This window comes from Nerophis ophidion, linkage group LG02 (assembly GCF_033978795.1).
Source record: "Nerophis ophidion isolate RoL-2023_Sa linkage group LG02, RoL_Noph_v1.0, whole genome shotgun sequence".
Taxonomy (NCBI): Eukaryota; Metazoa; Chordata; class Actinopteri; order Syngnathiformes; family Syngnathidae; genus Nerophis; species Nerophis ophidion.
Genome location: NC_084612.1, coordinates 42,856,687 through 42,883,022, shown reverse-complemented (window position 1 = coordinate 42,883,022; position 26,336 = coordinate 42,856,687). Strand labels below are relative to the sequence as shown.

The 26,336-nt window shown below is 43.1% G+C and overlaps 1 long non-coding RNA gene across 1 annotated transcript; it reads right to left on the bottom strand.

Annotated features, from left to right (window-relative positions):
• Positions 1 to 5,889: 5,889 nt before the first annotated feature.
• LOC133534919 (uncharacterized) lies at positions 5,890 to 11,170 on the bottom strand. Its single transcript, XR_009802098.1, has 9 exons — positions 11,054 to 11,170; positions 10,848 to 10,962; positions 9,840 to 10,669; positions 9,462 to 9,648; positions 9,101 to 9,346; positions 8,808 to 8,932; positions 7,609 to 7,655; positions 7,295 to 7,442; positions 5,890 to 6,749 (listed from the first exon to the last, which is right to left on the bottom strand). It is a non-coding gene; the product is annotated as an uncharacterized LOC133534919 (long non-coding RNA).
• Between the last annotated feature and the right edge of the window lie 15,166 nt (positions 11,171 to 26,336).

The window sequence follows — 26,336 nt, the reverse complement described above, 5'->3', positions numbered from 1 at the left end:
CAAGAATGGAGGCAGGGAGGGCTTGAGACAGAGGAAGAGGAAGACAAAGATAGAGGAGGACCTGGTCAAAGAGGCCATGCAGAAAACATTATTTATGATGATATAAGAGCAACTTTGGTTCACGATGAGGGAAGCTGGGCATAGAGTCCAACTTAATTTAGGTTGTTTAACAGTTTCCTCCATAATACTGTAAGCACATTCTGACTGTAAAACATGTATGTCTTTTGTTATCTACCCTGCTCAGACTATACCTGTACCTAGAATATTTACAGTACTATACCACAGTGGTTCTCAACCATTTTTTCAGTGATGTACCCCTTGTGAACAATTTTTTGATTCAAGTACCCGCTAATCAGAGCAAAGCATTATTGGTTGAAAAAAAGAGATAAAGAAGTAAAATACAGCACTATGTCATCAGTTTCTGATTTATTAAATTGTATAACAGTGCAAAATATTGCTCATTTGTAGTGGTCTTTCTTGAACTATTTGAAAAAAAAAGATATACAAATAACTAAAAACTTGTTGAAATATAAACAGTAATTCAATTATAAATAAAGATTTCTACACATAGAAGTAATCATCAACTTAAAGTGCCCTCTTTGGGGATTGTAAAAGAGATCCACCCGGATTCATGAACTTAATTCTAAACATTTCTTCACAAAAAAATAAATTTTTAACATCAATATTCATGGAACATGTCCACAAAAAAAATCTAGCTGTCAACACTGAATATTGCATTGTTGCATTTCTTTTCACAGTTTATTAACTTACACTCATACTTTGTTGAAGTATTTTTCAATAAATATATTTATAAGGAATTTTTTAATTGTTGCTATTTTTAGAATATTTAAAAAAAAATCTCACTTACCCCTTGGCATACCGTCAAGTACCCCCAGGGGTACACGTACCCCCATTTGAGAACCACTGGTATAACATATCACCTAACTGCAACATGTGTACTGTGTTGAAATATTTCACTACTGTGTATAGTATATTATGTAAAGTATAGTATAAACAATGCTGTAAAAAAGAAGCAAAGCAATCACAATGTGTGCTTGTATTTTTCTGCAGAATGGCCAGAATACTTTCTGGGGATGGACACCCAACAGACAGAGGTATCCATAAATCAATTTACATGTACACACAGTTGTATTTTTTGGTGTTTACAGTAGTGTTTGGTTTACTTTATTTTTGTTTTAACTAAATTTACTAAACTGTATAGAAACACTACAGTAATGTACAGTATTGAGTATTCAATTTTTTGGGCTGTTGTGAAAACATCCCGTCTGTGGAACTGAATACAAACTGTGAAAAGAAAATTATGCAACGTTTTATAAACAGTACATCACATGTTGACAAAGGATTGCTAGTTTTTTGCTAGCAGAGTTTCAATTTGGCATTCATGTGAATGCATTATTTCCCAGTGTTTGTGGCTTATTCGCTTGCGTGTACAGTTAGGAAACGGCAAGTAAAGTTTTGTAAAACATGTTCAAGCAACAGGCAAAAACTGTGATTGGTGCCAGAATGTTTCAAAGAAGACTAATTTCAACATGTGAAATGGCTCAAGCACTTCCTGGGGTATTAATATTCTAAATACATCCATCCAACCCTTTTTCTACCACTTATTCCCTTTGGGGTTGATAATCCGAATGATGTATACCGTATTTCCTTAAATTGCCGCCGGGGCGCTAATTAATTTAAAACCTCTTCTCACTCCTACGCTTACCAAAGGCAAGCAGTAAAAATTTGAGTGTGACACTGCAGCATGAATCCTACTGAATAGCTCTTAATCTTCTTCCCGATTTCTAATTACCGGTATTGAAATCAGCATCTTCCATTTTGAAAATGATGACAGGGGAAGTGCAACTCATGACGTCACGAGTTTGACCCGGCAGTAATTCAAGGCAGGCGCATACTATATGCCCTGCGGCAATTCACGGAAATACCGTATTCCTAATTCTGGACCTCCTCAATAGTGGGGTGTTAGGGAGAAACGTAGACTACATGCGCAAACCACGTCAACTGGCATCTCTTGATGTGAAGCAATATGAGCTCTCACCCGATCTCAAAGTCTTAGTCCAGCAACCCTTCGGAGGAAAACTATTTGGCCTGCTTGTATCCACCATCTTGCTCTTTCAAATCACTACCCATGGCTAATGAATATAGGTGAGAGTAGGAAAGTGAATTGACTGCTAAAGGGACAATTTTCCCTTTGGCTCAGCTCTCTGTTCATTGTGACAAGCAAGACCTCACTCCCAACATGAAGGGTGAAAAACAGCATTTTCAGGGTGAGAACTATGGATTAGGAGGTGCTAAATCTCATCCTAAAAGTTTCACACTCAGCTGTGAACTGCCCAAACATGGAGGTCACAGGTCGATGAAGCCATCAGGAACACATTATCCACTAGAGACGAGCTCCTTTAGCCCCAAAAATTGACCTAAAATTTCTGTCTATGAAAATTATGAGTATAATATTTAAGGATTGTGAAGTTACTTCCTGGTCAACCCAAAGGGCTGGCTTGCCAACGACCACACAATTGAACACATTGGATAATCACATCCACCAGGTGTAAAGACACACAGGTGATACATTGAAAATACAGCTTTCAAGTGGCTGCTACAGCTCGATAGTTTTTTCCTTTGTTGACATCTGTGATATGTGACTTTACCTGACTGTGGTAAAAATAAATAGTTTCAGTTTGCAACGTCATTGTTGAGCACTTCTTGAAAAGATTACAGAATATTTTTACTTTCTCTTTAGGTCCTTCCATATAGGCCCACTTCAAAATAAACAATGACGATTGCTATGGATTTGCAAATATATTTGGTCAAGTTACAATAATCGAGCATTCATCATACGCGCTAAAAAGGTCGGGCAAAATGCCCCAAACGTGATTTCTTACGTATAGTAAAACAAATGTGTTTTGCATTTATCACTCTTCTGGGTTACTCACTCCAATAGTGTCCTATCGTTTGAAGTCTGTGTGAGTGAGATGAAAATAAAACTGCATTTTTACAAATGCTTGCTATATTTTGACCGAAGTGTGTCCTTTTGCAAATAAATCTAGGAATTAAGAAAACTGAATATAGTGTTTGGAAAAGTTTGTCAATCCTTTTGAAAAAAGACACACAGTAAAATTGTGTGTAAGCAAATGCAAAAAACTGTAAAATTTCACATGTTAGCACACATTACTTTTATCATTTAAAAAGAAAATTGGTAAAACTAGTTATAAATAAAAGCGTGTTAGTGTAGCGGAGGACATGGTTAACTTCACTCCCTAACACCTTAATAACGTGCGCTGGAGACCGAGGTAACAGCTTGGTAACATCTGTCATTCAAGATGACCCACGTCCGAGCCCAGGCCCGAGTGGAAGCAAGGGCTGGACCTGCCAGTTATACAGTTATTCTCAAACTCCCGTACATGCTCCATCTAGTGGTATGCCAGAGAGTCACTTCATTAAAGTACAGTGTTTTATTTTCCTATATTCAAACCCAAAATTGGGGCTTCACGGTGGCAGAGGGGTTAGTGCGTCTGCCTCACAATAAGAATTCCCTGCAGTCCTGGGTTCAAATCCAGGCTCGGGATCTTTCTGTGTGGAGTTTGCATGTTCTCCCCGTGAATGCGTGGGTTCCCTCCGGGTACTCCGGCTTCCTCCCACCTCCAAAGACATGCACCTGGGGATAGGTTGATTGGCAACACTAAATTGGCCCTAGTGTGTGAATGTGAGTGTGAATGTTGTCTGTCTATCTGTGTTGGCCCTGCGATGAGGTGGCGACTTGTCCAGGGTGTACCCCGCCTTCCGCCCGGTTGTAGCTGAGATAGGCGCCAGCGCCCCCCGCGACCCCGAAAGGGAATAAGCGGTAGAAAATAGATGGATTGATGGATGGATGGATGGAACCCAAAGTTACTGTTAAAACTGTGTGTAATGTTAAAGTGGCCAAAAATCCCAAATATACTTGTTGTACAGCTTTGTTTTAGTGAATACTTAGCTTTACTATGCTACTGTATTTTATCATCGGTCATTAAGGTGGAACTTGCACAGCCAAGTGTTTTCTGAGGTGCTACTTGGTGAAAAAAGTTTGAGAACCACGGGTGAAAAATATATATTTTTGACGTACGATACTTAACCTTTTGCAGTTAAAATGGGCTTGCGGGAGGAACGAACCAGTCTGGAAAAGTCACGATTCCCAATGTACAGAGTTTTGGATTCAAGACAATAAACCATTTTTGTGTGGGTGCAACTGGCAGCAAAATAACAACCATAAAGTTCATATTTGGTGATTGCAACCTGACAAGCAATGGAAGATCCGAACTGATCTTCCATGGAGATGTTTTGGTTAAATCAAAGTTCATGTAAACAGGAAGCTTTCTATCACCATGTGACACAGAACGTTTGCTTACAGTGAACAAGTCCTTGCTGTAAACACATGGAGGCCTCGGACCATCACAGGAGTTTCACCTCCATCGTTGTGTTTTATTTTTTCACCTATCATACAACTTTTTTTCCGAACAATAACAGGCCAAATTCTTTATGCATCCCCAGACATAGAGACTAGTAACTGACCTGTGACTGCTGAGCAACTAAAAAGAACTCACATTACAGAGACCCATTTATTGGGCTAAATTGGTTTGTAAATTAGTTTTATACAGGACCTCAATTGTCCTATATTATTAGACTTAGAGGCCTACTGAAATGAGATTTTCTTATTTAAACGGGGATAGCAGGTCCATTCTATGTCATACTTGATCATTTCGCGATATTGCCATATTTTTGCTGAAAGGATTTAGCAGAGAAGATCGACGATAAAATTCGCAACTTTTGGTCGCTAATAAAAAAGCCTTGCCTGTACCAGAAGTAGCAGACAATGTGCGCGTGACGTCACGGGTTGTGGAGCTCTGCACATCTGCACATTGTTTACAATCATGGCCACCAGCAGCGAGAGCGATTCGGACCGAGAAAGCGACAATTTCCCCATTAATTGGAGCGAGGATGAAAGATTTGTAGATGAGGAAAGTGAGAGTGAAGGACTAGAGCCCAGTGGGAGCGATTCGGATAAGGAAGATGCTGTGAGAGGCGCCGTGTGAGTGGCAGGGCCACTCGGCCACCCCAAGAAAGTGATAGAGCCATACCGCTTTGAACCCGACGCTGACGGTGACGGTCAGGAGGACGCTGATGATATTGATGCTGGAGTAGCACACGACATAGATTGCCTTGAGAATACAAAATGGTAAAATGTTATTTATTTATAGACTAGTTTTAGCTTGTGGCCTAGTCTTGCACTGTTTCTGTTGGTGTTAGTGTTACAACTTACACCCCAGGCCCTGGCCTATCCATAGACTAAGTATCTATCATTGACACAATGTCAAACCTAATTATCCATCCATCCATCTTCTTCCGCTTATCCGAGGTCAGGTCGCGGGGGCAGCAGCCTAAGCAGGGAAGCCCAGACTTCCCTCTCCCTAGCCACTTCGTCTAGCTCTTCCCGGGGGATCCCGAGGCATTCCCAAGCCAGCCGGTAGACATTATTCCTATGGGCCACAGCTCCATATACCTGCAATACTAAAAATATGCATGTAGATTAATAAGATCCACAACAAGACAATGATCATATTAATTGCACATGTATGCAGATTGCATGTGTCAATAATATGAATTGATTTACAAATATTATGAATATTTCTATTTCCAGGTGTACATGTCACAACTGTGTGAACATGGAGACAGTGGCTGAGTGTGCCTGCTGTCATGAGATACAGGCAGTGGCCACAACAATGGAGCAGGAAGGGGTGGAGACGTGCATCATAGACCACCCTGGCTTTCAATCTGTGTTTGGATGAATGGGTGCAGCAGACAGCGTATTACGCCTACAAACAGCAATATGGCGAGATGCAGCAACAACAAAATGAGTGAGGCACTAATAAGTTTAAATAATTCTTTATTCTATCAACCTTTGGAAGATAAGTCAAAATGAGCACTTTCTTATCTTATTCTTATTCTGTGAAATGTACTTTGCTACAATGTACATGACATTATATATCATAGAAGTATTACATACATGGACCGTAGATGTCAAAAATATTTTCTATTTACTGCAACAATAAATGACAAATGAATAGAATGCATGACAATGTCTTTTGCATCTCAGAGAACAGTGAGTCACTGTGTATCTAAGTCTGGATAATAACAGGTGCCATAATATGCTATCAACTATTTTGTACTTGGAGGCGATGACACAGCATATCGAGAGTTTGTCCGCTTCTGCTGGGGATATCTGGGAAAGGAGATAAGGGTGGCACTACCAGCTTACGTAGTACATAAGATTAGAACATTTCCATCAATGGACTACACGGGGTTCCAAGAAGTGCAGTGACTGTAACAGAATCCACATGGCCACTGTACTTAACGATTAGCGAAGCGACTACTGTGCTTGGCGATGGCTTCCTCCTTGTCTGGCTTCTCCAGTTCATTGCAGAGAAAGGGAGTCACATCCACGATGACGCTGACTGGTGTTCTCTCGTCAGGGTTCTGTCTGCAGCCAGCAACAACCTCCCTGATCAAGTCATTTACGTGGCCTGCAAAATACAATTGTACATTTTATTGCTCACAACATAATAAACTCATGGAGAGTGAAACCATCCATCCATCCATCCATCTTCTTCCGCTTATCCGAGGTCTGGTCACTGGGGCAGCAGATTAAGCAGGGAAGCTCAGACTTTTCCATCCCCCTGTCCACTGCCTCTGGCGTCCTATGAGCCAAAAGAACCCGATGAGTCCACTCGGACTCAATGTCCAGCACCTCCCTCGTGACATGTTCAAAGTTCTTCCGGAGGTGGGAATTGAAACTCTCTCTAACAGTAGACTCTGCCAGACGTTCCCAGCGGGCCCTCACAATGCGTTTGGGTCTGCCAGGTTTGTCCGGCATCCTCCCCCACCATCGTAGCCAACTCACCACTAGGTCGTGATCGGTAAAAAGCTCCTCCCCTCTCTTCACCCGAGTGTCCAAAACATGAGGCTGTAAATCCGATTACACAACTACAAAGTCGGTCATGGAACTGCGGCCTAGGGTGTCCTGGTGCCAAGTGCACTTATGGACACCCTTATGTTTCAACATGGTGTTTGTTATGGACAATCTGTGACGAGCACAAAAGTCCAATAACAAAACACCACTCGGGGTCAGATCCGGGTGGCCATTCTTCCCAATCACGCCTCTCCAGGTTAGTAAAACCTGACAATATTATTATCATGATACAAAGTGTCGCGTGTTTACATGTTTTGTGTCCTCTACACTTACAGGATGTTGGCTCTGTTGCGATTTTCTTGACCACATGGCCCGTGCTTAATACTTCGGGTAGCGTACTGCATAGCGCTCAGCACCCGCTTGTGTAGTGGCTATAGGGCAGCTCGAGTTTTCATTCCAGTGCAGCCCAGCAAGCAAGTTCCTAGGTGTGGTAACAGAATAATGTAATAATTAGACTTTGTGTACTATACTCAACAGGGAGAACAGATACATTTGAAAGTGTGTGTTTAATGATGTAATATAATAATATGCAAAAGTACTAAAGTATGGCACACACTACTGACAATTAGATTAGTGTGGAAACATACCTGCACAGCATTCCGATGTATGAAAAGACATACGTTTTCAGTGCGAACTGTATAAGATAAAATACATTTTTTTCAGTCAGGCGTCCATACAATATGTGTGTAAATTTATAAATTGTTTGTAAATTTGAATACAAATGTCTGTGTAGTAAACTGTTAAAAGTCAGGTATTAAAGATTGATCTCCTGCAATAATGAAGCTGTTTTTTTTTTTTATTTTAACACCACGCCAGAATTGTTTGTAATCTTTCTCATCAAGATGCCTAGCCACTATGTTGGACCTCTAACATTCTCTTGCTTACACTGACAATATCAAGGCTACATTTAAATGAATAAATAAATGGGTTGTACTTGTATAGCGCTTTTCTACCTTCAAGGTACTCGAAGCGCTTTGACACTACTTCCACATTTACCCATTCACACACAGATGGAGGGAGCTGCCATGCAAGGCGCTAACCAGCACCCATCAGGAGCAAGGGTGAAGTGTTTAGTATGCTCTAGCACAGTGGTTCCAAAATGGGGGTACGCGTACCACTGGGGGTACTTGAAGATATGCCAAGGGGTACGTGAGATTTTTCAAAAATATTCTAAAAATAACAACATTTCAAAAATCCTTTATAAATATATTTATTGAATAATACTTCAACAAAATATGAATGTGAGTTCATAAACTGTGAAAAGAAATTCAGTGTTGACAGCTACTTTTTTGTAGATGTTTTTTGTGGGCGTGTTCCATAAATATTGATTAAAGATTTCTTTTTTTGTGAAGAAATGTTTAGAATTAAGTTCATGAATCCAGATGGATCTCTATTACAATCCCCAAAGAGGTCACTTTAAGTTGATGATTACTTCTATGTGTAGAAATCTTTATTTAGAATTGAATCACTAGTTATTTTTATATCTTTTTTTCCAAATAGTTCAAGAAAGACCAGTACAAATGAGCAATATTTTGCACTGTTATACAATTTAATGAATCAGAAACTGATGACATAGTGCTGTATTTTACTTCTTTATCTCTTTTTTCAACCAAAAATGCGTTGCTCTCATTAGGGGGTAGTTAAATTAAAAAAAATTTCACAGGGGGTACATCACTGAAAAAAGGTTGAGAACCACTGCTCTAGTATTTTGCTCCCTGGCCCCCAAAGTCCTAGTGGCAGGTGTTAACCACCGACGCCACCTACAGTCCATTAGCCTAATTCTTACCTGTATGATAAGGCTATGGAACCCCTCCACCTTGGAAGTCTGGTGTTCACCCGACAGTATGGCGATATCGTTCAGCAGGGACTTGTTGTTGACAACCTCCTCCAGTTTCACTGCTGAGCGTGAACCTAAACATAAATTTGAAATAGAACAATGTATCTTACAAAAATGTTCCAGTCAATTTGAAAAGTGGTTATTTATTTACAAGTTTATCTGAATTTTTTGACTTTCAAAAGATGTGCAGGAAAATACTGCTATTCCCTCACTGCTTTTGGGCAACTCATATGCCTACTCACTTGGTTTGAGCCATTTCTTTTGCATACTTCTACCGTGCAGTTGTCCATAAGCACAAATTGGGAAGAGGTGGCCATAGTCCTTGTGGATGTTCTAAATGTGTCGCTCCACAGACTTCCACTTGGCAACCAGAAGTTCCTCCTCTCCAGGCGGTGTAGACGCTGCTGCCCAGTAGAGGTGGTTAATTATACTTAGCACCCAGGGCTTCATGTCTTCACAGTCCTTGAGCTTAAGTTTCTTCCCGATGGCTACAAACAGAAAAAAGCAGAAATGTGTGGATTAAATACAATATCGCATTCATCTGATCACTAATATGTACACACTACTTCACAACTTGTCATGCATAAAAATAATCCAACTAACATTTTCCAACATGCCAGAAGTCATAGCAGTGCCGTGTATTGGGCATGTTTTCACGAATCCATTTAGCGATCTGTCTGTGTCTGTCTGTCACCAGTACCCCGACATTCAGGTACCTGCTGATCAGCAGCTCCACCATCCTCTTCAGTCCTTCCATCTCCATATGGTAGCTGCCATGACATTAGTTGCTCTGAAATATATATAACATAAAAGGAATGATCAAAGAAAAAAATGAAAAAGGGGCTTAATACAAAACTTAATGCAAGCTTGTGATTCATTGAAATGGTTAATGTTATCAGACAAATTTACTAGGATAATTCTGGAAAATCCCTTATCTGCTTATTGTGTTACTAGTGTTTTAGTGAGATTATATGGTAGTACCTGTACAACCTGAGGGCCGAGAACCACATTGGCCTCAAGCTCCATTGTGGTGTAGGTACCGAACTTGGCACTGTGTCTTGGACTGTCTGCTCGCCCATCACAACCAAGGACCAGGGGTTGGCCTTCCACCTGCAGCATGGTGAGGTGCGTCTGTTGCTGTTCCTCCCACACCTTTTTGATGGCTGGCTGCAGGATGAGCTCGTGGTGGTTAAAAAATGTTCTCTTCACATATGTGACCACGCCGATGCAACACCATGCCAGAAGATGCGCCAGCGAAGAGGATGCAAGCAGATAGCAGGATGTTGCCCGCGGCATAAGGGCCAATGTTTGGCTGGCTGCTCCGCCTACTTCTCTGGTCACATGATGCACATTGTATGGTCATGATCAGCTGTGTACTGTTCGAATCCCAAGAAGGGCTTATGTCCTGGCTGCCACAGGCTGGACAGTGACACCACTTGACGAGACTCTGGAGGCACGACTCAAAGATAATGTACTTCGGTTCTTTGTGGCAGCCCTCTTCCCGCATCTTGGGAGTACGTGTGGGATCTGGCGACCTGTCAGATTGACACGGATCTGATGTCGATGACCCACTTGGCACATAGCTGACATCGGAAGAACCACTAACAGAAGGCGCAGCGGGACTTGATGCTGGTCCTTCATCAAACAATGCAGGAGGTGGTCCTAACTTGGCTTGCATTCCAGACGCACCTGGAGATGCTATGTTGGGCTGCATCTCAGGGCTGTCAGATGGAGCTGCTGCACTTGACAATGGGACTTCACTAACCGGCCGAGCTCTAACCCTCTCGAGGATCTCTGGGGTCACCTGGTGTCTTAGAAATTAAATAAAACACAAGATGTTTTATATAATTTGTTAAAATTAAACTAGGATCACATTCTAATTATTGTCTTTGGATCACCTAAATTATTTATCTACTCTACTCTGCACAGGCAGCTGTGCAATGTGTACTGTGATGTGCAGAATCATGTTCATCATCGAAATAGACATACCCTTTGATCTATGATGTATTTTCCCAGTTTGGGTGCTCTTGCTACTAGTCATTGCCGTTGGTGCTGTCCCAATCGGTACCCAGTCCATCTGGCATCCTTGTTCTCTTGTATTTCCCTGGAAATGGAAAAACAGCTGCATGTAATATGGATACCTCATTTAAATAAACTATGAATACTTTTTCTATAGGAAATCTAACAAATCGAACCTGATCTTGATCGGCCTCCACATCAGGCAAATCTAGTGCCATTGCTATTGGTTCATCCACCGCACCCCCCACTGATGCCGTAGTCGTACTGGCCATGATCTGATCTATTGTCTGTAAATGTACAACAATACAATACTTTATATTGTTGTCTATTGCACTGGTTCTCAACCTTTTTTCAGTGATGTACGCCCTGTGAAACTTTTTTTAATTCAAGTACCCTCTAATCAGAGCAAAGCATTTTTTGTTGAAAAAAAGTGGGGAAAAAAAAAGGAAAATACAGCAATACGTCATCAGTTTCTGATTTATTAAATTGTATAACAGTGCAAAATATTTCTCATTTGTTTTGGTCTTTCTTGAACCATTTGTAAAAAATATATATATAAAAAACACTAAAAACTTCATTCAATTATAAATCAAGATTTCTACACATAGAAGTAATCATCAACTTAAAGTGCCCTCTTTGGGGATTGTAATAGAGATCCATCTGGATTCATCAACTTCAAAACATTTCTTCACAAAAAAAAAGCTGTCAACACTGAATATTGCATTGTTGCATTTTTTTCACAGTTTATGAACTTACATTCATATTTTGTTGAAGTATTATCCAATAAATATATTTATAAAGGATTTTTTAATTGTTGCTATTTTTAGAATATTTAAAAAAAAAATTCACATACCCATTGACATACCCACAAGTACCCCCAAGAGTATGCGTACCCCCATTTGAGAACCACTGGTCTATTGTAATCTATTGACAGTGTTGACACTATTGACAGCAATATCAGTAAATGTACAATACTAGAACTTGGAGCAATAATTATATGTAGACTATTTTATTGCTAATTTATTTCATTGTTCATGGAGTAGTCTATGACTATGTCTGTGAGTACGTCTATGGAAACTGGAAATCAAGATCCTTACCCTCTTCCTTTTGCAAATGCAGACCTCATGTGCATTTTATGTCCACTTGTGGACGGCATGGGATGGTCTAAACTTGTCGAAGCACTGCCACTAATGGCTGGCCGTGGTCTGTTGAAAATAGTTGGCCCCGCACCTTTCTTCAGCACCAGTCGACGGGTTGTGGCGATGGCCATCTCTGCCCTTCGCAATGGACCCTCTTCGAAACACGATCTTTCGAAATGATTGCTGCATAATACACTGTACTTTGTGTGTGTGGTCCAATCCAACCGTGTTCGCTTGACCGCTCTGTTTCATAGTAAAGGTTCACCGTCATCTTTAGGGAATAAAAACAAAGAAACACCGGCTGTGTTTGTGTTGCTACAGCCGGCCACAATACACCGCTTTCCACCTACAGCTTTCTTCTTTGTAGTCTCCATTGTACATTGAACAAATTGCAAAAGATTCAGCAACACAGATGTCCAGAATACTGTGTAATTATGTGATTAAAGCAGACGACTTATAGCTGGGATTGGTACAATCCGTGACGTCACGCGCATGCGTCATCAACAGGATACTTCGCGCGAAATTTAAAATTGCAATTTAGTAAACTAAAAAGGCCGTATTGGCATGTGTTGCAATGTTAATATTTCATCATTGATATATAAACTATCAGACTGCGTGGTCGGTAGTAGTGGGTTTCAGTAGGCCTTTAAGGGAAATTGTCACTTTTTAATTTTTTTATTTTGCCCGTAATTCACAATCTTTGTGAGAAAAAAAAACACATCAATTTTTTGTCGTTTTTTTATGCATTCTAACTCACAAATAAACATAAATTTAAGTTGACTTACAATGCAGTCAATTGGAGGCCTTCGATTCCACCCACAAAACACTCTAAATAACCATCCAAACACAACCAACAATACTCCTTTTAGATTTTGTGACCTGAACTGGGTAAGAAGTTACTTAACCAACAGGAAACAATACGTGAAGCGAGGAGAACACACTTCTACAGAGCTAAACATATCTTCAAGGCTCAATACTCGGACCAAAATTGTTCCATCCTGATATAAATTGCATTTGTAAAGTTACAGAGGACTGAAAGTTAATATCATTAGCAGATGATACAACGGTGTTTTGTTCAGGAGAGTACACAAAAAAGATATTACAAATAATTACAGAAGATATGAACAAATTAAAAAGATGGTTTGACAAAAACAGATTATATTTGAATCTCAGTAAAACCAAAATAATGCTATTTAGTAACAGTAGAAGCGAAAGTCAAACACAAATACAAATAGGCTGAGTATATATTGAAAGTGTAAAAGAAAACCAATTTTTCGGTGTAATAATAGATAATAACATTAACTGGAAACCTCCTGTAAAAAATATACAACATAGAGTAGTATGAAACACATCAATTAAGAAGAAAGCAAAACATTTCGAAGACCTCTATGAAGAAAATAAATAAATGACCCAGATTTCCCTCGCCCGGGGCCCCCCTCTGGAGCCAGGCCCGGAATTGGGGCACGATGGCGAGCGCCATGGGGCTTGGCTGGGCACAGTCCGAAGAAGCAACGTGGGTCCCCCCTCAAATGGGCTCACCATCCTTAGTAGGGGCCATATAGGTCGGGTGCATTGTGAGCTGGGCGGAAGCCGAAGGCAGGGCACTTGGTGGTCCGATCCCCGGCTACATAAGGTAGCTCTTGAGACGTGGAACGTCACCTCACTGGGGGGGCAGGAAACTGAGCTAGTGCGCAAGTCGGAGAAGTTCCGGCTAGATATAGTCGGACTCACTTCGACGCACAGCAAGGGCTATGGAACTAATTCTCTCGAGAGGAGCTGGACTCTCTTCCACTCTGGTGTTGCCAGCAGTGAGAGGCGACGGGCTGGGGTGGCAATTCTTGTTGCCCCCCGGCTCAAAGCCTGCACGTTGGAGTTCAACCCAGTGGACGAGAGGGTAGCTTCCTTTCTCCTTCCGGTGGGGGGACGGGTCCTGACTGTTGTTTGTGCTTACGCACCAAACAAAAGTTCAGAGTACCCACCCTTTTCGGATACACTCGAGGGAGTACTGGAATGTGCTCCCCCGGGTGATTCCCTTGTCCTACTGGGAGACTTCAACGCTCATGTTGGCAACGACAGTGAAACCTTGGGAAGAATGGCCGTCCGGATCTGAACCCGAGTGGTGTTTTGTTATTGGATTTATGTGCTCGTCACAGATTGTACATAACAAACACCATGTTGAAACATAAGGGTGTCCATATGTGCATTTGGCACCAGGACACGCTAGGCCGCAGTTCCATGATCGACTTCGTAGTTGTGTCATCGGAGTTGCGGCCTCATGTTTTGGACACTCGGGTAAAGAGAGGGGCGGCGCTTTCTACCGATCACCACCTGGTGGTGAGTTGGCTGGGATGGTGGGGGAGATGCCGGACAGACCTGGCAGACCCAAATGCATTGTGAGGGTCTGCTGGGAACGTCTAGCAGTGTCTCCTGTCAGAGGGAGTTTCAATTCCCACCTCCGGAAGAACTTTGAACATGTCACGAGGGAGGTGCTGGACATTGAGTCCGAGTGGACCGTGTTCTGCAACTCTATTGTCGAGGCGGCTGATTGGAGCTGTGGCCGCAAGGTAGTTGGTGCCTGTCGTGGCGGTGATCCTAGAACTCGTTGGTGGACACCAGCGCCGAGGGATGCCGTCAAGCTGAAGAAAGAGTCCGATTGGGTCCTTTTGGCTCATAGGACGCCAGAGGCAGTGGACTTGTACTGACAGAACAAGCAGTGTGCAGCTTTAGCGGTCCAAAAGGCAAAAGCTTGGACATGGGAGGAGTTCGAGAAGCCATGGAAAACGACTTCCGGACGTTTTCGAAGCGATTCTGGACCACCATCCGCCGCCTCAGGAAGGGGAAGCAGTGCAATGTCAACACCGTGTATGGTGCGGATGGTGATCTGCTGACCTCGACTGCGGATGTTGTTGATAGGTGGAAGGAATACTTTGAAGACCTTCTCAATCCCACTAACACATCTTCCTATGCCTGGGGAATCTTTGGTGGGCTCTCCTATTTCTGGGGCTGAGGTGGCTGAGGTAGTTAAAAAGCTCCTCAGTGGCAAGGCCAGGGGTGGATGAGATCCACCCGGAGTTCCTTAAGGCTCTGGATGCTGTGGGGGTGTCTTGGTTGACAAGACTCTGCATCACCGCGTGGACATCGGGGGCGGTACCTCTGGATTGGCAGACCGGGGTGGTGGTCCCTCTCTTTAAGAAGGGGAGCCGGATGGTGTGTTCCAACTATCGTGGGATCACACTCCTCAGCCTTCCCGATAAGGTCTATTCAAGTGTACTGGAGAGGAGGCTACGCCGGATTGTCGAACCTCAGATTCAGAAGGAACAGTGTGGTTTTTGCCCTGGTCGTGGAACTGTGGACCAGATCTATACTCTCGGCAGGGTCCTTGAGGGTGCATGGAGTTTGCCCAACCAGTCTACATGTGCTTAGTGGATTTGGATAAGGCATTTGACCGTGTCCCTCGGGAAGTCCTGTGGGGAGTGCTCAGAGAGTATGGTGTTCCGGACTGTCGGATTCTGGCGGTTCACTCCCTGTACGATCAGTGTCAGAGCCTGGTCCGCATTTCCGGCAGTAAGTTGGACATGTTTCCAGTGAGGGTTAGACTCCACCAAGGCTGCCCTTTGTCGCCAATTTTTTTCATAACTTTTATGGACAGAATTTTTATGCGCAGTCAAGGCATTGAGGGGATCCGGTTTGGTGGCTGCAGGATTAGGTCTCTTCTTTTTGCAGATGATATAGTCCTGATGGCTCATCTGGCCAGGATCTTCAGCTTTCACTGGATCGGTTCGCAGCCGAGTGCGAAGCGACTGGGATGAGAATCAGCACCTCCAAGTCCGAGTCCATGGTTCTCGCCCGGAAAAGGGTGGAGTGCCATATCCGGGTTGGAGAGGAGACCCTGGCACAAGTAGAGGAGTTCAAGTACCTCGGAGTATTGTTCACGAGTGAGGGAAGAGTGGATCGTGAGATCGACAGGCGGATCGGTGCGGCGTCTTCAGTAATGCGGACGTTTTATCAATCTGTTGTGGTGAAGAAGGAGCTGAGCCGGAAGGCAAAGCTCTAAATTTACCGGTCGATCTACGTTCCCATCCTCACCTATGGTCATGAGCTTTGGGTTATGACCGTAAGGACAAGTTCATGGGTACAAGCCGCCGAAAAGAGTTTCCTCCGCCGAAAAGAGTGTCCTCCGCCGGAATTACCATGAATTGATTAACGAGGATCCTGATTTAAACAATATATACTGTACCGTGCAATCTACTAATAAAAGTATCAATCAATCAAAAAAGGGACGCGGGGCTCTCCCTTAGAGATAGGGTGAGAAGTTCTGCCATCCGGGAGGATCTCAAAGTAAAGCCGCTGCTCCTCCACATCGAGAGGAGCCAGATGAGGTGGTTCAGGCATCTGGTCAGGATGCCACCCGAACGCCTCCTTAGGGAGGTGTTTCGGGCACGTCCGACCGGTAGGAGGCCACGGGGAAGACCCAGGACACGTTGGGAAGACTATGTCTCCCGGCTGGCCTGGGAACGCCTCGGGATTCCCCGGGAAGAGCTGGACAAAGTGACTGGGCAGAGGAAAGTCTGGGCTTCTCTGCTTAGGCTGCTGCCCCCGCGATCCGACTTCGGATAAGTGGAAGAAGATGGTTGGATGATGGCAAAACATTTCTGGACCAAAAATCACTTCATATTCTTTACTGCTCACTAGTGTTACCATATCTGAGTTATTCTGTATTGTGTATCGTGTATTTTATTTTGTGTATTTAGTGTTTAAGCTGCAGTATTGACAGCATCACCTGTTAAGCTGCTTCCTCGCCTCTGAACTTGTGAAAGTATTTTCTAGATCATAAATAATGTCTCCCACCTGGATCCGACAAGTTTATCAGCCAATATAAACCTGGAAATGTCGATAAAGACACGGAAAGATGCTTGGTTCCATCCACATTTTTTCTTATTGAAGATTATTAGTCATTCTTCATCTAAATCAGAATATATGAACTTCCTAAAGGTCGGCATCACAGTGACAGCAGACATTGTACAGTAACGTATAGCTTTAATGAGCAAAATACGTAAATATTGAAAGTTATTACAAACCCCGTTTCCATATGAGTTGGGAAATTGTGTTAGATGTAAATATAAACGGAATACAATGTTTTGCAAATCATTTTCAACCCATATTCAGTTGAATATGCTACAAAGACAACATATTTGATGTTAAGACTGATAATCTTTGTTTTTTTTTTGCAAATAATCATTAACTTCAAAATTTGATGCCAGCAACACGTGACGAAGAAGTTGGGAAAGGTGGCAATAAATACTGATAAAGTTGAGGAATGCTCACCAAACACTTATATGGAACATGCCACAGGTGTGCAGGCTAATTGGGAACATTTGGGTGCCATGATTGGGTATAAAAGCAGCTTCCATGAAATGCTCAGTAATTCACAAACAAAGATAGGGTGAGGGTCACCAATTTGTAAGCAAATTGTCGAACAGTTTCACTGTAGAAAAACATTTCTCAACTAGGTATTGCAAGGAATTTAGGGATTTTACCATCTAGAGTCTGTAAAATAATAAAAAAGTTCAGAGAATCTGGAGAAATCACTGCACCTAAATGATGATATTACCGACTTTTGATCCCTCAGGCGGTACTGCATCAAAAACTGACATCCGTGTGTAAAGGATATCACCACATGAGCTCAGGAACACTTCATAAAACCACTGTCAGTAACTACGGTTGGTCGCTACATCTGTAAGTGCAAGTTAAAACTCTACTATGCAAAGCCAAAAACATTTATCAACAATATCCTGAAACGCCGCCGGCTTGGCTGGGCCCGAGCTCATCTAAGATGGACTGATGCAAAGTGGAAAGGTGTTCTGTGGTCTGACGAGTCCACATTTCAAATTATATTTGGAAACAGAGGACGTGGTGTCCTCCAGAACAAAAAGGAAAATAACCATTCGGATTGTTATAGGCGCAAAGTTCAAAAGCCTGCATCTGTAATGGTATGGGGGTGTATTAGTGCCCAAGGCATGGGTAACTTACACATCTGTGAAGGCACCATTAATGCTGAAAGGTCCATACAGGTTTTGGAGCAACATATGTTGTCATCCAAGCAACGTTATCATGGACGCCTCTGCTTACAACAGCGTGGCTTTGTAAAAAAACAGTGCGGGTACTTTGCTGGCCCGCCTGCAGTCCAGACCTGTCTCCCATGGAAAATGTGTGGCGCAAAATGAAGCGTAAAATACAAGAATGTGAAAAAATTCCACTTTCAAAGCTTCAACAATTAGTTTCCTCAGTTCCCAAACGTTTATTGAGTGTTGTTAAAATAAAAGTGATGTAACACAGGGGTGAACATGTCCTTTCCCAACTACTTTGGCACATGTTGCAGTCATTATATTCTAAGTTAATTATTATTTGCAAAAAAAAAAAAAAAAGTTTATGAGTTTGAACATCAAATATGTTGTGTTTGTAGTGCATTCAATTGAATATTGGTTGAAAAGGATTTGCAAATCTTTGTATTCCGTTTATATTTACATCCAACACAATTACCCCAACTCTTATGGAAACGGGGTTTGTATAAATGTGCTTGTTACTACATTACATATATACTTAGTAGAGATGTCCGATAATATCAGATAAATGTCCGATAAATGCTTTAAAATGTAATATCGGAAATTATCGGTATCGGTTTCAAAATTATCGTTATCGGTTTCAAAAAGTAACATTTCTGACTTTTCAAAACCCTGCTGTGTACACGGACGTAGGGAGAACTACAGAGCGCCAATAATCTTTAAAGGCACTGCCTTTGCGTGCCGGCCCAGGCACATAATACATACTTGCCAACCCTCCCGATTTTTCCGGAAGACTCACGAATTTTAGTGCCCCTCCCAAATATCTCCTGGGGCAACCGTTCTCTCAAATTTCTCCCGATTTCCACCCGGACAACAGTATTGGGGGCGTGCCTTACAGGCACTGACTTTAGCATCCTCTATAAACTGTCGTCACGTCCGCCTTTCCTCCATACAAACAGCGTGTCGGTCCTATCACATACAAACTGTAATTTATGCGGCTTTTACGGACACATATAAGTGAATGCCATGCATACTTGATCAAAATCCATACAGGTCACACTGAGGGTGGCAGTATAAACAACTTTAACACTATTACAAATATGCGCCACACTGTGAACCCACACCAAACAAGAATGACAAACACATTTTGGGAGAACATCCGCACCGGAACACAACATAAACACAACAGAACAAATACCCAGAACCCCTTCAGTGACGCTACAATATACACCACCGCTACCATATCGGTATCGGTAATTAAGAGTTGGACAATATCGGCATATCGGCAAAAAAGCCATTATCAGACATCTCTAATACTTACTGTGTCTAAAACCTCAATGGAAGTGTTTGGATGTTCTGTGAGGGGGTGTGGCCTGTGGGCCTGCAGCGAAGCGAGATGTGCCAGGACCGGCTTCAAGATTAGCGACAGGTGCATAGATGACACAGCTGAGAGTGTTTGTCTGATCACCTGTCACTCTGTTAAAGGAAACAGTCGCGAAGGAGAAGAGAGAGTTGTTGAAGGTGGAACACGAGTCGGACCAGAGCAGAGAGACCCTTGATGTGCTCAATCGAGGCAAAAGACGATTGCTGAAAAGCACAAAGACGTTTGCACAATTCAAAAAGATTATTTTAAAATAAACTGTGTTGTAAACTATGAAAATATGATATGATATGATGATGTCGGTGACTGGTGGTCCAAAGAACCCAGAGGAGCAAGATCTCCACAGTTCCATTGTGAAGTGAAGTGAATTATATTTATATAGCATTTTTCTCTAGTGACTCAAAGTGCTTTACATAGTGCAACCCATTATCTAAGTTACATTTTTAAACCAGTGTGGGTGGCACTGGGAGCAGGTGGGTCAAGTTTCTTGCCCAAGGACACAACAGCTGTGACTAGGATGGCAGAAGCAGGGTTTGAACCTACAACCCTCAGCTTATTGGCACGGCCACTCTACCAACCGAATCCGCTTACAGCTACGCTGACAATTATTTACTAGTTAGAATGCATAACAAAGAAAAAACATTTTTTTTTCTCTTTCATTAGGATTGTGAATAATAAGCAACATTCCAAAAAAAGTGCAGTTCCCATTTCACTCTGTTAAATACAGCAGGCTGCGTTCAATAGATCCTACATTAGAACTGGCCGATTGTTATCATTACATATATGTATTGTTGCATTTGAAAAATAATTTGCTATCACTTTTCATATCACATTTGTACATATTCTATTTGCTGATGCTGTTCTGTTGTTGTTGTTGTTGTCTCTCTGTCTTGTCCTCCTCCTGTCTCTGCATTTTCCGCTCCGTTTTACTTTTTTTCCCTTTCTATCCCCTCCTAAAGTCAAATACAAATAAGGCAACAAGAGAAGTATCCCACACTTATCTTTTGTAAAGTGAACCTGTACAGCAAATATGGGCATCTACATCAACTATAGGATTTACCTGAGTAGCTAGGCAGAACTGAAAAAAATCACACCACCAGCCATCCAATCCCAGCCCCACTCATGTGCAATAGACGTATATAGTGCAAATGCACCGACTCGCAGTGTTGCCAAGTTTGTTAATTATATGCAACTTTGGTTGCTTGCAAATCTTGTGAGGTGCAGGTTGTGTTTTTTCGGGCAGGTTTTTGAACCTGTAGTTGTTTATTGAGGCTTGCTTTTCTTTCTGTATGGTAGATGGCCTGTGCTTTCTCCACCACCATTTCCTGGTTATCACTCAAGCCCAGTCGATTTGGTGCACCCCCAAACACACATGACACGCATCTTGACAGAACACCTGTGTTTTGCACCCTTTCTGTCAAAGAGTCCTTGTTCCTTATAGTATGTGCTTTTTAAAGGTCACGTGATGGCAACTTGTTTTTGTCATAAAAAAATTCACTGGCAGCACTTGTATTGGATCAGGATATTTCAAATGTACAGATGTTCTTCTGAAATACTGTATGTATATATTTTGATTGAATTTGCCGTATGTAAACATTCCATGAGGTAAACCCCCAGAATTTATGTCACATGTGATTCAGCCACCTAGCGCAGTGGTTCTCAACCTTTTTTCAGTGAACACCCCTGTGAACATTTTTTTAATTCAAGTACCCCCTAATCAGAGCAAAGCATTTTTGGTTGAAAAAAAGAGATAAAGAAGTAAAATACAGCACTATGTCATCAGTTTCTGATTTATTAAATTGTATAGCAGTGCAAAATATTGCTCATTTGTAGTGGTCTTTCTTGAACTATTTGGAAAAAAAGATATACAAATAACTAAAAATATGTTGAAAAATAAACATCCATCCATCCATCCATCCATCATCTTCCGCTTATCCGAGGTCGGGTCGCGGGGGCAGCAGCCTAAGCAGGGAAGCCCAGACTTCCCTATCTCCAGCCACTTTGTCTAGCTCTTCCCGGGGGATCCCGAGGCGTTCCCAGGCCAGCCGGGAGACATAGTAAAATAAACAAGTGATTTAATTAGAAATAAATATTTCTACACATAGAAGTAATCATCGACTTAAAGTGCCCTTTTTGGGGATTGTAATAGAGATCCATCTGGATTCATGAACTTAATTCCAAACATTTCTTCACAAAAAAAGACATCTTTAACATCAATATTTATGGAACATGTCCACAAAAAATCTTGCATTGTTGCATTTCTTTGCACAGTTTATGAACTTACATTCAAATTTTGTTGAAGTATTATTCAATAAATATATTTATAAAGGATTTTTGAATTGTTGCTATTTTTAGAATATATTTGAAAAAATCTCACGTACCCCTTGGCATACCTTCAAGTACCCCCAGGGGTACACGTACCACTGCCCTAGAGCATTGCACGCTGTTACGTTAGCTAGAAGAATGAGACAAAAACAAACATCACAAGTGAGAAGAAATATTTACACACATTAGCCGGGATTGTGGAGAATCCTTCAGTCACACATCTGCCTTTTGTCAACTTTCAAAAGAGTTTGAGCGGTACTTAACAACAACACAAGACCACCAAACAGGGAAGGAAAGGAACATTCACTTATGGCATCACTTTAAAGTCCAATAGAAACATTTTACATCAGCACATTAAATGATTTGCCTTTAAAAAGAAAAATTAAATGCACAATCACTTCACTTCCTGTTTTAGCTGGACAGGAACCGCTATCATGCCGACCATTAATCATATAGAACGTGTTTCCGTGGAGGCAGGATGAGCATTATTTGGTTTAATCTAAGAGGATAAAACAGAGCTTCATCACCAGAGAGGAAAACATCCACAGTTGGAAACATCTTGCCTGGAGCAGGAAACAGCTGACCCTTATCATGGCAAATGTTTGGAAACAAACTGGAACTGAAACCATATGTGGCCTTTATTTTATGTTTGTGGACATTGTTAAGGAAAAAAAAAATCTTGACCCCAAGGATAGTGATTTTTGTTGTGTATATATATATACAAGGTGCTCATGACACTGGCTAACACCTTGGAGCAGCAGAGATGCAAGAAACAGCAACCCCAAGGGAAAACAAAATCCATCCAGTTTGTGAGGGAGGGAGAAAAGCCACCAACCACAGCAACAGCAAGGAAGAGCCTACTGCAAATGGCACGGTCTTGGGATATGAAAGTAGACCTGGGAGGAAGGCTGCAGTTCCCCCAGGTTGTACAAACAACCCTGAGACCGGATGTGGTGCTGTGGTCTGAAGAGGCAAAGAAGATAATTCTTATTGAACTCACAGTCCCATGGGAAGAAGGTTGCGACCAAGCCTTTGAAAGGAAAAGTGCTAAATACCAGGACCTTTTAAATGACTGCAGGGGAAAAGGATGGCAGGCATGGCTGTTCCCGGTCGAGGTCGGCTGCAGAGGATTCCCTGCCCAGTCGGTATGGAGAATGCTCACAGCTTTGGGAATAACGGGGAAGGAGAGAAAGACAGCAGCTCGCAGGATGGGGGAGGCAGCGGAGAGAGCCTCTTGCTGGTTATGGAGCAGGAGAGATGAGATGAGCTGGAAGCCAGGAGGAGGAGATAGGCAGTGACTTGGCCACCACTGCCGGCCCACCAGCGGTAGGGTGTTACGGTTCAGGGTCGAAACACCCAATGACCGCTGGACACCGTCTGAAGATATCAAGTTCTCCTGGCCAAGGCTCCATTCACCTAAGGTGAATGAAGAAGAAAGCATCTCCGGATGTAATGCAATCATAAATATCTGGGAAACCAGTGACTTCCAGGAAAGCCTGGATGGCAACCGAGGAAGTTCGGTGACTCTGGAAAGACAGATGACCTCCAGGAAAGACTGGCGTGGGTGGATGAGGCCAGCAACCTCATGCACAGCACTCGCAAGAGGGCACCAACCCAAGCTACGGAAACCAATAAAGAGCAATACCCCCAGAGTCTCCCGAGAGGGGGGGAGGATGAGAGACTCAATGGGACGGACACAACGGTAACGGCCAGGAAAGGATCACGGACAAAGAGACGGCTCACCCAAACATTAATAACTGGAGAGGTGTTGGAGGTAAAGTGTCATTGCGGAAAGACCTGCAAAAACACAAGAGGGCTTAAAATACACCAAGCCAGGACCACATGTGGAAAAGGGGAGACACAGGTGCAGCGCACAGCGGTAGCACCTGGTGAGACGCAGGAGAGCTCCAGTCAGGAAGTACCCCACAGCACTAGAGATCTCTCAGTACCGGTGCCACCTCAAGACCTCAGGCGGGATCCACCCCATACCTCTTCAGAAAACCAAACCCACCCTGCGAGAGAACGAATTAAGTGGCCCAAGATGAGTGACACCAAAGAATGGAACCAACTAGACGAAGACCTTGACAAAGTGCTAGAAGCCGCTCTAGCAGGAACAGCTGAACAAAAAGTCAATACACTCACAACAATAACGTACAATCTGGCAAGGGAGCGTTTTGGGATGGAGGACAAGAAGGTTTACACCAAATTGGCGCATCAGCCAAGCAGAAGAGAAAGAGAAATCCATCACCTGAGGAAGGAAATCAAAACTTTAAACAAACAGTTCAAAAGAGCCACTGTCGAGGAAAAGGAAGGCATCAAGGATCTGACAAGGCAACTTCGGGAACGTCTTTGCAGACTCCGTAGAGCAGAAAACATTCGGAAGAGGAGGAAGGAGAGGGAGAACAGAAGAGCACAGTTCACCAAAAACCCTTTCAGATTCACCAGGAAACTACTGGGTGAAGCAAAATCCGGAATGCTGACCAGCTCTAGGGAAGATGTGGAGGCGTTCCTAAGGGAAACCCATAATGACACCTGCAAAAACCAGGCCCTGGGTGCCAACCATAACATCGGCAGCTCGGAAAAACCAAGAAAGGAGCTCCACATCGGTGAACCATCCTGGAAGGAAATCCAAGATGTGGTGAAAAAGGCCAGAACAGGATCTGCCCCTGGCCCCAGTGGTATACCCTATAAGGTATACAAAAAATGCCCGATGCTCCTTCGGAGGCTGTGGATGCTGTTCCGGAGAATCTGGAAAAAGGGCACCATTCCATCATGCTGGAAGAAGGCAGAAGGCTGTTTTGTGCCAAAGGAAGAGAACTCCTCAACCATAAATCAATTCCGTACAATATCACTTCTAAATGTAGAAGGCAAAATCTTCTTTTCTGTACTGGCAAAAAGGATGACCTTATACGTGACTGAGAACGGATATGTTGACACCTCTATCCAAAAAGGTGGAATACCAGGCTTCTCTGGATGCCTGGAACACACCGGAGTTCTCAGTCAGATGATCCGGGAGGCCAAAGCAAGCAAAGGCAACCTGACTGTTGTCTGGCTCGATCTGGCTAACGCCTACGGATCAATCCCTCACGCCCTCATTCACACTGCACTAGACCATTACCACATCCCTCTGCACATCAAGGGAATGATAACCAGCTACTTTGGGGGCATCCAGATACGTTTCAAGACAGCCAATTTCACAACTCAGTGGCAAAACCTGGAAAAGGGAATCGTAACTGGATGCACAATCTCCCCCATCCTCTTTATCATGGGAATGAACCTCCTCATAACAGCTGCTGGGAAAGAAGCCAGAGGACCAGCAATGGAATCAGGCATTCAACAACCCCCAATAAGAGGTTACATGGACGATCTCACCGTGACGACCACAACCCATGTGGAGGCGAGACGGGTGCTAACAGTTCTGGACCACATGGCAACATGGTCCAGAATGAAGTTTAAGCCCAAAAAATCAAGGAGCATGGTGATCCGGAAAGGTAAATTGACGAACAGGTTCAAGCTGCAAGTGCAAGGAGAAGTGATTCCATCGATTGAGGAGAACCCTATAAAGTGCCTCGGAAAGTGGTTTGACAGCTCACTTACTGACAGGAACAACATCACCAGTACGGAGAAGCAGACAGAGGAGTGGCTGAGGAAGATAGGAAAATCAGGACTCCCTGGTAAATTTAAAATATGGCTATACCAACATGGACTGTTACCAAGACTCATGTGGCTGTTGACAGTGTATGACATCCCTATGACACGCGTAGAAGGAGTGGAAAGAAAGATCAACAAGAACCTCAGAAAATGGCTGGGAATCCCTCCAAGCTTCACATCAGTAGGCCTCTACATAAGATCAGGACAGCTCCAGCTTCCCTTGTCATCCGTGGTGGAGGAATTCAAGGTAGCAAAGTGCAGAGTCTTAATGACATACAGAGACACCCAGGACGAACAAGTCAGACACGCAGGCGTCACTACAAGATCAGGACGCAAGTGGGCAGCTGACACAACTGTTGCACAAGTTGAGAGCATATTGAGGCTACGTGACATCATAGGGATGCCGTGCACAGGGAGACAGGGTCTTGGAACTTCCCATGTCCAACAATGGAGTAAGGCAGAACCCAGGGAAAGAAGAGCTATGGTCCAGGAGGAAGTACGAAACCTGGAAGAGGAAGGTCGAATATCAAGAGCAGTGGAACTAGCGTCCCAGGGAGCTTGGACCAAATGGGACCTCCCTAAGAGAAAGATCACATGGGCAGATCTGTGGAAGCTGGAACCATTCCGCATCTCTTTCTTGCTGAGATCAGTGTATGACACACTCCCGACTCCAACAAACTTGCACAGATGGGGCATGAGAGGGGATCCACTATGCAAGCTTTGCGGGCAGAAGGGTACCATGGCACACATTCTGTCAGGGTGTAAAACAGCACTCACCCAAGGGAGATACAGATGGCGTCATGACAAGGTGCTCATGACACTGGCTAACACCTTGGAGCAGCAGAGATGCAAGAAACAGCAACCCCAAGGGAAAACAAAATCCATCCAGTTTGTGAGGGAG